Genomic DNA, 13,487 nt, shown 5'->3' with positions numbered 1-13,487 from the left:
ACTTCTTGAATGAGAGTTCACAACATCTGTCACAAGTAGTTTCACAGATAAACTATACACTGTGGGAAAAATATTTCAGCTGTTTGTTTTGAACTTGCTCTTTGCTAATTTAATTTCTGTGACACCTCTCCCCTAACACCTTTCCCAAATATTTTGGTTGGGAAGGGGTAATGAATAGCCATCCTTTTTCTAAATCATGATTTGATAGACCTATTTCTAATCTGGAGATTTCAGTCTATTTGCTCATTTGTAATAGGGAAATATTCTCATATCTCTGCTCATCCACTTTTTCACCTTCTAAAGTTTCACCATAGCCTTTTTGAGTTGAAAGGTTTAGAAGTATAAACACTAGCCAAAACACAAATACACCACAGATTTACACAGCTGCCTGCTGATTTCTTCTGCTTCTCCATATTATTCCTAATAATTGTTAAGATCTAATTCAGTTCTTGAACTGTTATTGTCAAATAAGCTGAGGAATATATATTTTTATAGAAGAACATAACAAGCTGCATTTCCTGAGTGATAATTAATAGCTCACATTGTTTAGTATGTAAAGTTAAGTTTATTTTTGCTCCTCTATCTACATTGCCTTACAATGCCCACAGTGAATGTCACAGGCCAATTTTTTCCCAATCACTTGCTCTTGTAAAGGTTTCTTGTAATTCTTTACTATTAACCATTGTCTTTGCACATTTAAACTTCACTTCAAAATCTAGACCATTTGAAAATATGTTGGCCATTGCAGAGCCAGCCTGACTCACTCCTTCATGGCAGGGCCATACCCCTTATCCTCTTACTTTCTTTAAGAGTTTTTCAACCAGATTTATTTACTCTCTATCTTAATTACAGATCAAATCAAAATGAGTTTAAAAACTGTAAATGTATTGCACAGTGAGCTTTGTGAATGCCTTGCTAGCAGGTATTCCTGAGGTATGATTGAAAAAAATATTTCTCATTTTTATGAGACTATTTGAGTAAACCTATAGGATTTATAAACATCCAACCATCTTGAAAAAGGTATAATGATTTATTCTTTAAGGAATAAGCCAACTCCAGTTCATATCTATAAAAGGAAACTTGCCTAACTGAATAGATTGTTCCACAGCTACTCATAAAAGCTTATTTTAGACCTTACCAAAGCTTCTTGTACCTTGTTTTCATTAACCTCAAGTCTATTCTGAGTAAATAATTCCAGTTTTCTTAACAAAAATCAAAATGAAGTGTATCATTTCTAAGAAACCAAACTTTAAAGGTACAGTTAGAAATGAAAATTGTTTGACCACTCAGAACAATGAAGGTCTCATCTAAGAAGTCAAATGTTACTTGCAAACTATTTGCAAAAAGTATCTTCAGACAACTTGCACTGCAGACTTCCTCCAGTGGCTCAGAATGATTTTATATTTAATATATGGGACTAGGTTCAGAAAGGAAAGGCTTCTGTTTTCTGCTGTGTCACTAGCTTTCTATGTATCTTTTTATAGTCAATGGATTTGTTTATGTATTTGTTTCCTGATTCTACCCAACTTTCTGAAGTGCTTTAAAAAGGTACATTTTCTATACGGATGCTTTAGGCTTTGTAAAAGAAATGAAGACTGTTGATCAAATAACAGGGAATTAGAGTTATATGCAAAGACCATCTATTATTTTAAACATCCTAACAAAAAATACGAAAACATAGATGGTTTCTCCCTACATTAACCACCATTAAAGAATTCATGGGTTCTAAATGACAGAAAATCAGTGCCACCTGAAATAGAAAATAAATATGCTAAGCATGAACCTCTGTGTTTGTTGTAATGGGATGTTAAGAAAATGATTGGGAACCAAGCCAGAAAAAATAATGAAATAGCTGAAGCATTAAATTAATATTTCTGAAGTGAATTTACAATAGGAAATCCTAGCAATTCAGAATAAGTGCTAACCACCTCAGATGAAGTCAGCATATGAAAATCTGAGTGATTTATTAAGGACAACAGGAAATCAACAAGTGTTGGAGATTTATTGAGAGAAGAATTAAAATTCTTCCATAAATGCTCTAGAGGGAAAGGATGAGAGAAGAAACCTTTTCTCACACGTTTCCTATTAGGGAGAATATTATAGGATTAGCAATATCCTAGTGCTACTCAAAATAATAAGAAGCAAAAGGGATTTTGCTCTATGTTTAAAATTGATCACATGCTGTTTTTTCTTTTTTTCAGGCTGCTGTTGCAACTTTGATAGGCAGCAGTGATTTATTAGAAGCAGTTTCAATTAGTGCTTTGCCTAATGAATCAGTAATGGAAAGAAAACCCTCTCAAGATGTGGTCTTGGCTATCATTACTATTATCCTGGCTGGAGTAGAAGACCTGCTGCTATTTTTAAGAAAATCAACACACATTGGTTTGTCCATGGTGTATGAGCTGCCCTAACCATACAAGATATTAGGAGGAAGGGAGCTGCAGAATGCTATAAACAAGAGGCACAATCACTGGGGAGATACAGCTTTTTCTCTGTCCTGCTTCTTCCCATGTCTCCCCTTCCCTCTCAAATTTATTGCCCACCAGATATTTTGCCTTTATAGACATCTGCTAATTTGAACCTTATTCTTTGTTCATTCACATTCTGTTCCTCCAGTCCACCAGTTGCCAAACAAAACCCTAACTCATTTGTTTTGTCTCCAGCCCCTTTCTCCAGATGGCTTGTGCCTATCCTAAACAAAGTTTAAGATGGGAGAGCGCCCCCCCCACCCCCCCCCACTTTTTTTCTTAACAAACAATGTTAAGGAGAATAGGGAAAAGAGTTATTTTTTCCTGAATCTCCTAATGTCAGTGATGTGCACAATTAACAGTGCAGTCTCCTTTTTTTTTTCCTTCATCCTTCTATTTAATATAATCACCTATTGCACATTCCAACCTATAGGTTCTTGTGTGCATTTTATGCATTGATGGCAAAAAGAGTTACAGACACTTATTTGAAGTAAAAAGTCACAGCAAGTCTGACACTGCTGAGGTTCAGGAACCTCAGTTGAAAACTTAAGATTCTCCTCAAATTCACTCAGGAGTGTTAATGCTTCAAGAAGTTTTGTTTCTGATTGTCTTTATTGCATTTATTTTGAGCTCAGATAGCTATAGATTATAGCCAGTGAATTAATTTGTTAAGTTCCCAGAATGCCTGAGAAAAGGAAACCTATGAAGTATTTTGTTTTGTTTTATAAATAAGGAGTAACTTGCCTACTAGGTGGAAATATAACAAACTTTGTGCTACTACTTTGATTATAACATGTAAGTTTTCATTTTGACCCAGATTTTTAGTGGTGGCTAAAGCTGTGGGTAAGGTAACCTAGTTCATACATTCTCTGTCTTAAAGGTATGGGCATTTCCATAGGCAAATATCAGTCCATGATCTCAGGAAACACATGACTGGGTATTGATTTTTAAGAGCTGGTTGGAAAAACAGGTTTGGGGGTTAATGCAGGCATACACTGTGACCTCTGAGCAAAATGTTTGCTTGTAGATCCATCAGATCTGGGCCCAAGCAGTGTGACTTAACTGGCCAAAACATATGTGAAGAAGACATTTTTCTGTCTCGATTGTGTGAAAATGGGAAGACATTTTAATGTGAGATTGAAGAAGAATATGAATAACACACTGAAGTTTTGTACCATACCAGCTAAGTCAATGAAGAGCCCAAACGTAATTTGCTTGAGCTCAAAGACCTCTGTTAAACTGCTACACATGGTGCAAGGTGTGCACATGCGCAACATGCCCAGTGAGTGCCAGCAAAATCTTGACAAGGTAAGATACATTCCAGATAATAAATATTGTCATTATAGGCACAGTTTTCAGCGTTGCCAGTAAGTAAGGTCGCTTCACAGTTCAAAGTCTTTCTCAAGAACAAGATTAAGGGAAGATGAATATTAAACACATTATCACACAATCCTTTCTATTGAAGAGCTTTAATGCTCTCATGTTTCAGAGACAGATTTCAGGGTTTGAAATTTGTCAGAGACTGTGGTACTGTCATAGACATAGTTTTAGGTGTTCTGTAAGGAAAATCCTTCAAGCTGACCTTGTTATAAGCCCTTGAAAAATCTTACCTGCTGCTTATCATGGCAGTTAAAACCTTTAAGACAGCATCTGCAGTGCATATACTGCACCTGGGAGCCACTGGAGGCTGAGCAAGGCTTTCACCTGAGAATTTACTGCCTGATTTTTCTCATGTGCTGGGTAGTCACAGTTGCAAATTGTAAACTCCAAGTTAGCAAACACTTTTACTCTTAAACTTTCTGTGCCTTGCTTCATCCATCCCACTCTTTCTTGTGAAAATAAGTTGAGTGAAGTTTGTGGAATGCTACAAGGATGTCCATGAGGAAATCTGCATTTTGTGATTTGAGAAAAAAGCTTGAACGACATTCAGTGAATAACATGTGGCTACATCATGAATTGATGTAAAGCAACATGCCAAACAGATATTCATAGCGCTTGCTGACTAAAGATGGCTGTGTTTTTTCATGAAAAAAATTATGTAACCATGAAAACTGTGTGAAAATGTAGATGCATAAAGGAGCTGCCTTTAACTTGGGTGTAAAACTTTTAGTTTGGTATTTCTTGACCTACAGTCTTTGCAAATTCTTTCTTGTTCCTGTGTGCAATAAAATACTTGCTGTAATCTTAGTTCCCCTGTCAGACTGGAAAAATATGTAGGTGGTCAGATTTTCAGATTTTGTCCAATGCAGGTAAGATTTGGAAATTTGTTCCAAAATAAGGACTCAAAATTAATATAAATATTCTACAGTAACAACAGAAACTGGAAATATTTTTTTATCAATTACTGTAAACAACTTTAGATAACACCAAAATCCAGAGAACACATTTTATATATTCTGCATGTAAAAAGGAGATATTTAAGTATTTAAACTTGTAAATATTTATATTTTAGATTTAGCATTTGTTATAAGTGTTTTTAAACTTTTACTATAAGTTTCCCTTAACTTAATTAATTTTTACATTACTTTTCTATGGGCTGTATTAAACCTGATTTTTTTTGTTGCCTTTGTAAAAGATTTAGCAAAGTTGGCATCTCCGCACTGGAATAAATTTAAGAATCAACCCATCAATGCTTTTTTCTATTCATGGGATGGATATATGCATACAATTCATATACTTGTTGCATACACAAACATTAAAAGAGTTTGCACAGCAAGCACTCAGGAGCTGGAGAACACAGAAATAGAAGTTATACACCCAAGGTTTGTTCCTTTGTGTTCTATGGTTAAAACAGAGCCCGGTGTACCACCTTCGTGATAGATGGCTGCATTTATTCTCTTTGTGTAGTGTTGCCTGCAGCAGTCCTCCTTGCATTTTAAATATATTGTTTATGTTTTCTGATTATGATTAATAAAAATACCAAATTAAAAAAAAATGCTCAGGTGGATTCTTGTGAAGCAGTTTCTCCCAACCTGATGTATTAAGCAGATGTTCTTCAGAGAAAGAAGTTTCCTTAATTCAGGAAAATATTTTTATTTCTGAAATATTTAAGTGCGTATTTTGCTTTTGAAAAAGCATCTGTGCTCTTCTTGAATGGTGAAAGGCTTGCTTAAGTGCTTTCCTGAGCTGGGTCTTAGATTGACTATTTAAGATTATTTATTTTGGTACTATCACTTTGACCCTCAGCACTTGGAGAAAGGGAATGAGTTTGTCCCTGAAAATGTGCTGGCACACTGAAGTGCATTTCTAATTACCCCATCTGTACATGCAAATCTGAATTTGGAGGGTTACAAAATAATGTATCCCCAGAGTACAAGCCTTTAATAAAATAAACCTATTTGTCATGTGGGAAGTGGGAAAAACAGCCATATCTATCGGTAGAGAAGCCTTCATGAAATCTTTGGAAATCCATGAGGCAGTGAGGAAAGTGTGTAAAGAAAGTTTCAGGATGTCTGAGAAAGTATGATTTCTCCAAAAAAAGTGCAGCTGAGGATAACAGGTTGTCTGAAGCAGACAGTATTCTTGTTATGTTAATAGTTTTTGTGCTAAAACAAAATCTGCATTAAAGTCCTGGATTTTGTAAACAAGCTGTCAACAACACTTTTTATGTATTCACATTACATTTTGGCTTATTATTCTTAGCAAAATTGATGCCAACTTGCATTACATTTGATTGTGGAATGATAAACACATCCAGCGACAGAACATAAAGGGACTCATACAGTTTTCTCCTCTACAATGCTAAGCAAAGTAACTTGCATACCATAAATACACATTTAGCTCTTCAGTGTCCTTAAAAGGAAAACATCTTGTAATCACAGGAGGCAAGCAGCAGTGAAGACACTGTGTCTCATTACAATTCGGAGGATGATAAAGGAAAGGGATAGCAAGGGGTTTGATGCAGCAAACAAGAAATGTGTGCTCAGTTTGCAATCTCCATGCCATTTAACGGGGCAGATAGAGTCAGACCTGCTCTCTTTTCTGCATTTCTAGTTAGTTGGTGCCTAGCAGCTGGTTGTGAGCTTTGTGCTTCTATTGGCTTTATCATCGTTATATCGGGGAGATGAATTAATCAGAGCTACTTCAAACAGCACAGCAGTGACATTTGCTTTGGTAACTGAAGGATGACAAAGCTCAAGGGAGGCAATGAAAGGAGAGAGGATTACTTCAGCCCCACTCATGAGTCAAACTAGCCCTTCTGTATGGAGCCATCGATTCTGACATGACATGTGTTTGCACCTGCATTTTGGTGGGCTTTGTGGCTCCCCCTTGCAGGAGACACGATTTAGGACTCTGCATTAGATTCTCCCAGGCTGCAGTGGAGCAAGAAGTAACTTTGCTGTCAGTGTGGTGCTCAGGAACCAGTTCTGACTGGTAGCTGAAAATACCTCCCCACCCCAAACTGTCCTGAGGGTCACAGATCTCAGTGGTTCCTGAGAGCAGCTTCATTTCACACTGATTTTTTGTATTTTGCTGGAACTTTATTCCATTTTTTGTCATTGCCTCCAATGACAGCTCAAAACATCTGCTCAGGACAGCCAAGGGGGCCATCGCAGGACCAAAAGAAAAAGTAAATGCATAAAAAGCTCCCCAGAGAAGACTTGACACAAGAGAAGCACCAATAGAGTTCTGTCTGCACAGCTCCCTGCTTCCTAGAAAGAAGTGATTTGAATCATTTGGCCTGCTGGAAGGATCTGCTTTGTGTTGCAGAGGCTGTGGGGGATGCGATGAGGCTTCATGGCTATAAGCAACTGCCAGCAATAGTGTCTCTTAAGGCAATTTGTCTCCTGACGCAACTGCTATGGAAGGGAAAGGGTAACTGAGCCATGATCAAAAAGCCTGTAGGGAACCCCAGCAGTTATACAGTTGTTTATGTCATTGCAAATGCTGTTAGGTGGGTTTTAATGCTGATTTGTGTGGGAGTAGATTGTACAAAGAAGAGAAGCCAATGAATTCCCTTGTCACCCATAAAATCTTGTGCAGAACTGGCTTTTTCTGTGCATGCATCTAGGGATGGGCCAGTGTAAATGGTAAATAAAACCAAGGAACTGTGAAGGAGAAAGAGATTCCTGTGGTACAAGGATGGCTCATAGCCTATGCCCAACTCAAGTCTGGAAATAAGTCTAGCAAGTATAATATGCACAAATGACTAATAGCTTTGAGGAGGTACTTCAGCATGCACGGAACCTGGTGCAATCCATGCCTCAGTGGCAGTCTCTGGTTAGGAGATGTTTTAGCCCTTATTAATTCTAATGCTAACTCTTCTGATAGAACTTGAGGGTTTCTTTTTTTCAAAATAACTTTATGTCCTGACCTTTTAAACCTGGCTTAGCTGAGTATCTGAAGCCCTGAGGTGGTCCTACTGAAAATTTTTGCTAAATGCTCATTTTCTGCCCATGTAGAGAGAGCTTTTTGATTCCTCTAGTTTGTTTCCAGGTAGGAGGATCCCTCCCAACCCTCCCAAGTCTTTTTCTCACCTCCACAGTATAAATGGGTACCTCTTTAAAGTCTCCAAAACAAATTATCTCAACCTGTAAGGTAGTAGCTTTGGAAAGTTTGTAGATTTGTGCTAGTGTAAATGGAATTATACTTTGAAATCTAAGCCATCAACTGGAATGGAAATTTAGTTTCTTTTCTGGAAACCTTGGAGCTCTTCTGAAGAGATATGAAAGCCAATATGCTAACATAAGGTGACTGCACATACATCTATAGGCAACTCACAAGAGGGGTCAGAGAAAGCTGACACATAAAGGTCTGCTTAGAGGTTGCCTTTGTCACACTTGATGGCAACACTTTTGTCACTCAAAGTGTAGAAGAACAGCCTGTCTTTTCTGCCCAGATAAACCCTGGCTGGAAAATCTATTGTACCTGTGTTATAAAGAACCTGTCTTTTTGAGAGTAGGGGAATGAGACGTAACCTTCCCTCTATCCGTATCTCTGAGACAACGGCTGGTTACTAGCCTGAGGGAGGCACAGATCTGCCTCTCCAATGGTATCTTTTCTCTGATAATTATTAGCTTACCTATTACTGTGTTAACATACACTGAGCTCTATTATTAATGAGTTCAACTCCATTGATTATGCTTCACTATGGAAATTTCTGTAATAGATTGTCTCTGGCTCTGTTGGACTGGGTTTATTAATGCATTATGTAGTGAAATGGAGCCTTGTCACCTTTAAGACTGACCTACCCAGGATCTTGCTCCAGATTCCTGCGTCAAGACAAGTTTCTGTGGTGATGCGCCTGCTTACACTGGAATTAAAACCAATGCTCTGTATTCACTTGGTGTGAAAAAGAATACAATAATTACAACAGCTCTAACTCTGCTTTGTACTGGTTTGTTAAATGTGAGAAATTGATATACAAATCCCTTTTAGACATGAATACACAGTAAAAGAAAACCAATTAATTAGAACTTGGATTAACTGAACATCAGCATTTAGCACAGAAGTGGTCCCTGCTGCTATATAGAAAGCCTTAGCCCTCAAGAGGCTGTGACTAAAGGACACCAGACTGAATCACTTAAGTAGTCATGCTGTCAGTAGACATTAATGAAGGTTGTTTGTGCATACTAATAATAGAGACCCTGGTCTGTATCATGTGAATCTTCATTATCCTCTATCTAAGAAAGCAAACCAGCTGCAAAAACATTAATGGTAGAAAGGGACAAGCATAGCAGTAACTGCTGTTCATCTGTGCATGAATTATCTGGCTTATCAGATCTACCAAGATGCCCTTGGTGCCCAGGCACTGGTTCAGTCAGCTGAAATCCACAGTGCCTCAAATGCAGTGTAATTGCTCTGAAGCTCGAGAGAAAAGAGGATTAGCTTGTACAGCAATCTTGTTCTCTTTGATGTGATTCATAACTGCATTTGAAACTGTGTTCAAAATACATAAATATCAAGTTACCTCCCCAGAGTCCAGTATTGACTGCAGCTGATCCCTGTGTGGTGTATGGGTATCCCTGCCACCTACCTTCAGCGTTCAGCTTACGTGCAGTGAAGAGGACTGAAGTTAGAAGCCCAGAACTTTAAGTCTTCCCCCAGAACATTAACCATGTGTGCAAGGGGCAAATGAAATTGCTGAAGTTGATGAGAATATTCTCTGCAAAGTAAATATACCAAAAAATATGCAGTCTAAGTCTGTATCTGAAATATCTTGGCATGAGAGGGAACCATGTGAGGTTTGGAATGCTTCGTCTGAAAGCTGAATTTATTGTTTGATTGCAGAAGTGAAACCTTTCTGCAATAAAACTTAAGAAGCACCATGAAAATGCTGCTCTGTTGTTACTGCTGGGTAGAATGTGCAACCCCTTATCTCTTTTTTTCCAACTTGACCGTTGCTTTGCCTTTGCTGCTCTTAGCTGTATTCCTGCCCTGCAGATTTTCCATTTCTTTCATGAATATGCTCTACTGATACAAACACTGCTGAGTAGAGGAGTGGGAGGTTTTACCGGTGTAACTACGTAGCATAACTAACGCAGTACGACTTTTGTGTCCTTCTTCTTTCCCTGAGGCTGTTTTGCCTCAGATACATGACCATTCAGTCTCACTAGAATTCTCCTACTTTTCCTCCTTTTTAAATTTTTCTTTTAATTTTCCCATCTAAGATGTGTACATTTCCCTTTTAAGATGTATACATTTCCCATTTCTGCCTTCCATTTTTTCCCCTCTCGTTTTGTCTCCTAGGCCTCTATTTTTGCTTAAGTTCATCAAACAGCGTGATCCACAACAGCATATAAGTATTTTGTGACAATGCGATAGCAAGGCACAATGTTCAAGCATTTTACAAAGGTGTGTGAACAACTTGACCACTAAGGGAGAAGGAAAAGCTTATGGGGGCACGGGAAAACAGGTAAGCAAATCCTTGTACAAAATGGTAAGCAAAATAGCATTAGCAGGAGTTGTTAATGAACAAACTTGGTAGTGGTTTGGTTTAACATTTAGCTCTGGCCTGTTTTTTCAGTCTCCTAAACATTCCCATCACAGCAATCTAATGAATTGTGTATGGAGGCATATTTAGTTGCAATGAAATGTAGCATATTGTGAGATATGATAAATGGCTTCTCGTCCTCCAAGCTAAGGCCAAAACAAGCACCGTGGAGGTACAGGATTGAAGTTGCACTGGCTCTGCCCGCTGAGAGTGTTGGGATTTGCTCTCCCTTGGCAGAGCTGCTGTCCTTAGCGATATGAAAAATACCTCTGTGACCTTCAGGATCTTCTTGCTCTTCTAAGTTTGGTTCTTCTCAGAAGCAAAATGCCTTCAACAGCATCTTGCAAAGGTACAGGGAGGCAAAAATATTCATTGTTTGCCTTCCCTGCCTCGGAGGTCTTGGCAAGGAAAAAGAGGGTTTTTTTTGTTCCATTTGCTGTAACTCCTAAATTTCATGTGGATGGATGCTACAGGACCTGGCCCCCAGTTCCATGAGTATCTCTTTTCTGTAGTTGCCGGTGTGGGCAATTTTGAGTATAGCGATGAATCTGAGAGTTTATTACTGTTTGACATCCAGCTGATCATGGGCCTTATAATTTTTCCAGCCAGGAACAGCAAATCACGTGGAGAGGGAACAGGGAAGAGGTGGCCCCTGGGTAGGTGGTGACTGCACTTGGTCTGTGGTTCAGACCCTGGGAAAGGCAGCCTGGGAGTGGGGTGGGAAGGAGACCCATGATGGCCAAGAGGCTCATCAGAAGCAACCAGCTGGAACTTGTGCAAGGATTCAGGGGTTAGGCAAAAAGGCTTCATCTCAGGTGGAGGAGAAAGAAAGAAGGAGAGGAGAGAAAAAAGGTGAGTGTGGGAATTTGTCCTGACTGACTCCCATGTCCGTGAGGAAGGAGGTACAGGATGTTTCTTTAGCCTCCCAGGGCAGGAAGGACAAAGGTAGGAAAGGTTGGGCCATGTTAGGTAAAGGTTAGTCACAGTCCCAAAGGCTTGTGCTGCAGCAAGGGTTTTGTAAGCCAGCAAAAATAAGAATGTGAAGCACAGATAAACTCACTTTGGTGGTTCTTGCATTCCCTTTGGAAAAATGTATGTGTAGCTCTTGACATCAGAGCATAAACCTTTTAAAAGTTCTCACTAATTCAGTCCAAAGAGGCAATCATGGGTTCACGTTATTAAATTAAAAGTGTAGGGTGTGTTTCAGCAATATGGTATTTGTGTACAAATATTCAGCAGTTATGATGAAAATTAATTCCGGGATTAGATTAATCTACATATTCATCTTCTTCAGTTATGTTCAAATTGGAAAACAAGAACACTTGAGAAGTAAAGTTAGGTTAACTATCAATGTATGAATATTCTAGGTTTGATTAACTGTTTTAAGACTACCTTTTTTATACTGGAACAGAATCGCCTCAGCACTGTTCCTCATATTAGGAGTTCCTTGTATTAGGAGTTACATTACTTTACAGCAATGGTTGGCTTTCATGTGTCTCACTTGCTGCAGCTTGGGTTTTAAATTTGTATCTTATTCTGTCCTGACAGTATTTGTCTGTCTTTCTTGCCTCATTGGTTCCAGATAATTATTTATACCAATTTTACTTTCAGATTTTTGTAGCCTTGACAGCTTTGCCTACAGGGATGTTTTTCTGTTTTACCATATGGTTTCATAACCACCCGTCCTTTTGAGATCAAGAATAATTCTCCTGTGTTGACAGTAAGAGGTAACTTGTAGTACTAGCCTGCATTTCTGGGTGCTGCTAGTGTTGAGTCCCTCACACTTCAGTACTGGAAGAATTTTTACTGTAGTGCCACTGATGCTCTGTGGTGGAGCCCAGACTTGTTTCGGCATGGTGACACTGAAGTCTTAGCACCACAGTTTTGGTTTAAATTCTCTGTTGGGGAAGAAATTAAGACTTTGGCTGCTTAGTTAAATGCTCCAGTTACCATTTAAATGCTGCCACTGCTACTACAAGAGCTGTAGCTCTGATCACTTGTAACATTTTGGTGACAAACCTAGATGGCATTCAGGTCCCTATTCATCTCAGCCTACACTGTAATGAAGGTTTAGACTAGGGAATAGATGTCCATCTCCGCATAATGGGCAATTCTAAGGAATTGTAAGCAAGTCAAAATAAACTCTCTGGGAATTTTCTAGGCAAGCTAGGAAGTGCCTAAGGAGTTGCGGGACCTGCAGACCTGCCAAGAATACAGCACTAGGGACAGAGATAACATTTTCGACATGTTAATCCTACCACTACCACAGACATTTAAAGCATATAAGTAGGAAAGAAAAATAGCTTTGTTTTGCTTTTTTCTTCCAAGAATGTAGCATGGTGTCTTTTTTTTTTTTTTTTTTTAATGGGGATTTACCCAGGTGGACTGACTGCTTCATGCAGTTTCATAAAACATGACTGAAACAGTCATTTTATGCCCACTGTTTTGCAGCATAATTTTGTAGAAGTGGCATAAAGGATATGGAACAAACTGGTGAGTACTGATAGATATTTTCTGTGAGATAAATGATTCAGAGTAAATGTGACAATTTAATTCTCTAAGATATTCCAAAGTGTCCTTTTCCTCTCTCTTTTTTTCTTGTTCTGTGTTTTCTTTTTTCTTTGAGAAAAGGTAATGCTATTCTTTTTTTGAGAAAGAGAGAGAGAGAGAATTGAGTTGGGCAGACTGTGATTGCAGGTGCTGGCAGAGAAAGGATGCATGGATGGTACTGGAAGCAGAAGCAGTCACCAACCAAAATTACAATTTCCACATGTCCCAGTTCTTGTACAAGGGCAGAGAGGTCATGCAGGTGGGATATTGCTGTGTGCTCTTTCATCCACTGCTGTGCGGTGACAGTCAGTGGCAGAATACTTTAGTCATGTTGCTTTTTTAAATGTGGTAAATCCTTGGCTTCATTACAAATAATGGAAGTTTTACCACCAGATTTTAAAATGGACATATCTGTTTTCTTTTACTTTCTGTCTTTTTTCAAAGATTTCTCTTGCAAATAGACTTTGCTACAGAATCTCATAGGACCGGCAGCCTGGGGGTCTTGCACTCCCGTCCTCTGCATGTGCTGGGTTTCC

Source organism: Egretta garzetta, unplaced genomic scaffold (genome assembly GCF_000687185.1).
Source record: "Egretta garzetta isolate BGI_Z169 unplaced genomic scaffold, ASM68718v1 scaffold788, whole genome shotgun sequence".
Classification (NCBI taxonomy): domain Eukaryota; kingdom Metazoa; phylum Chordata; class Aves; order Pelecaniformes; family Ardeidae; genus Egretta; species Egretta garzetta.
The sequence above is the reverse complement of the archived record's forward strand: the minus strand, read 5'-3'. Positions refer to the sequence as shown.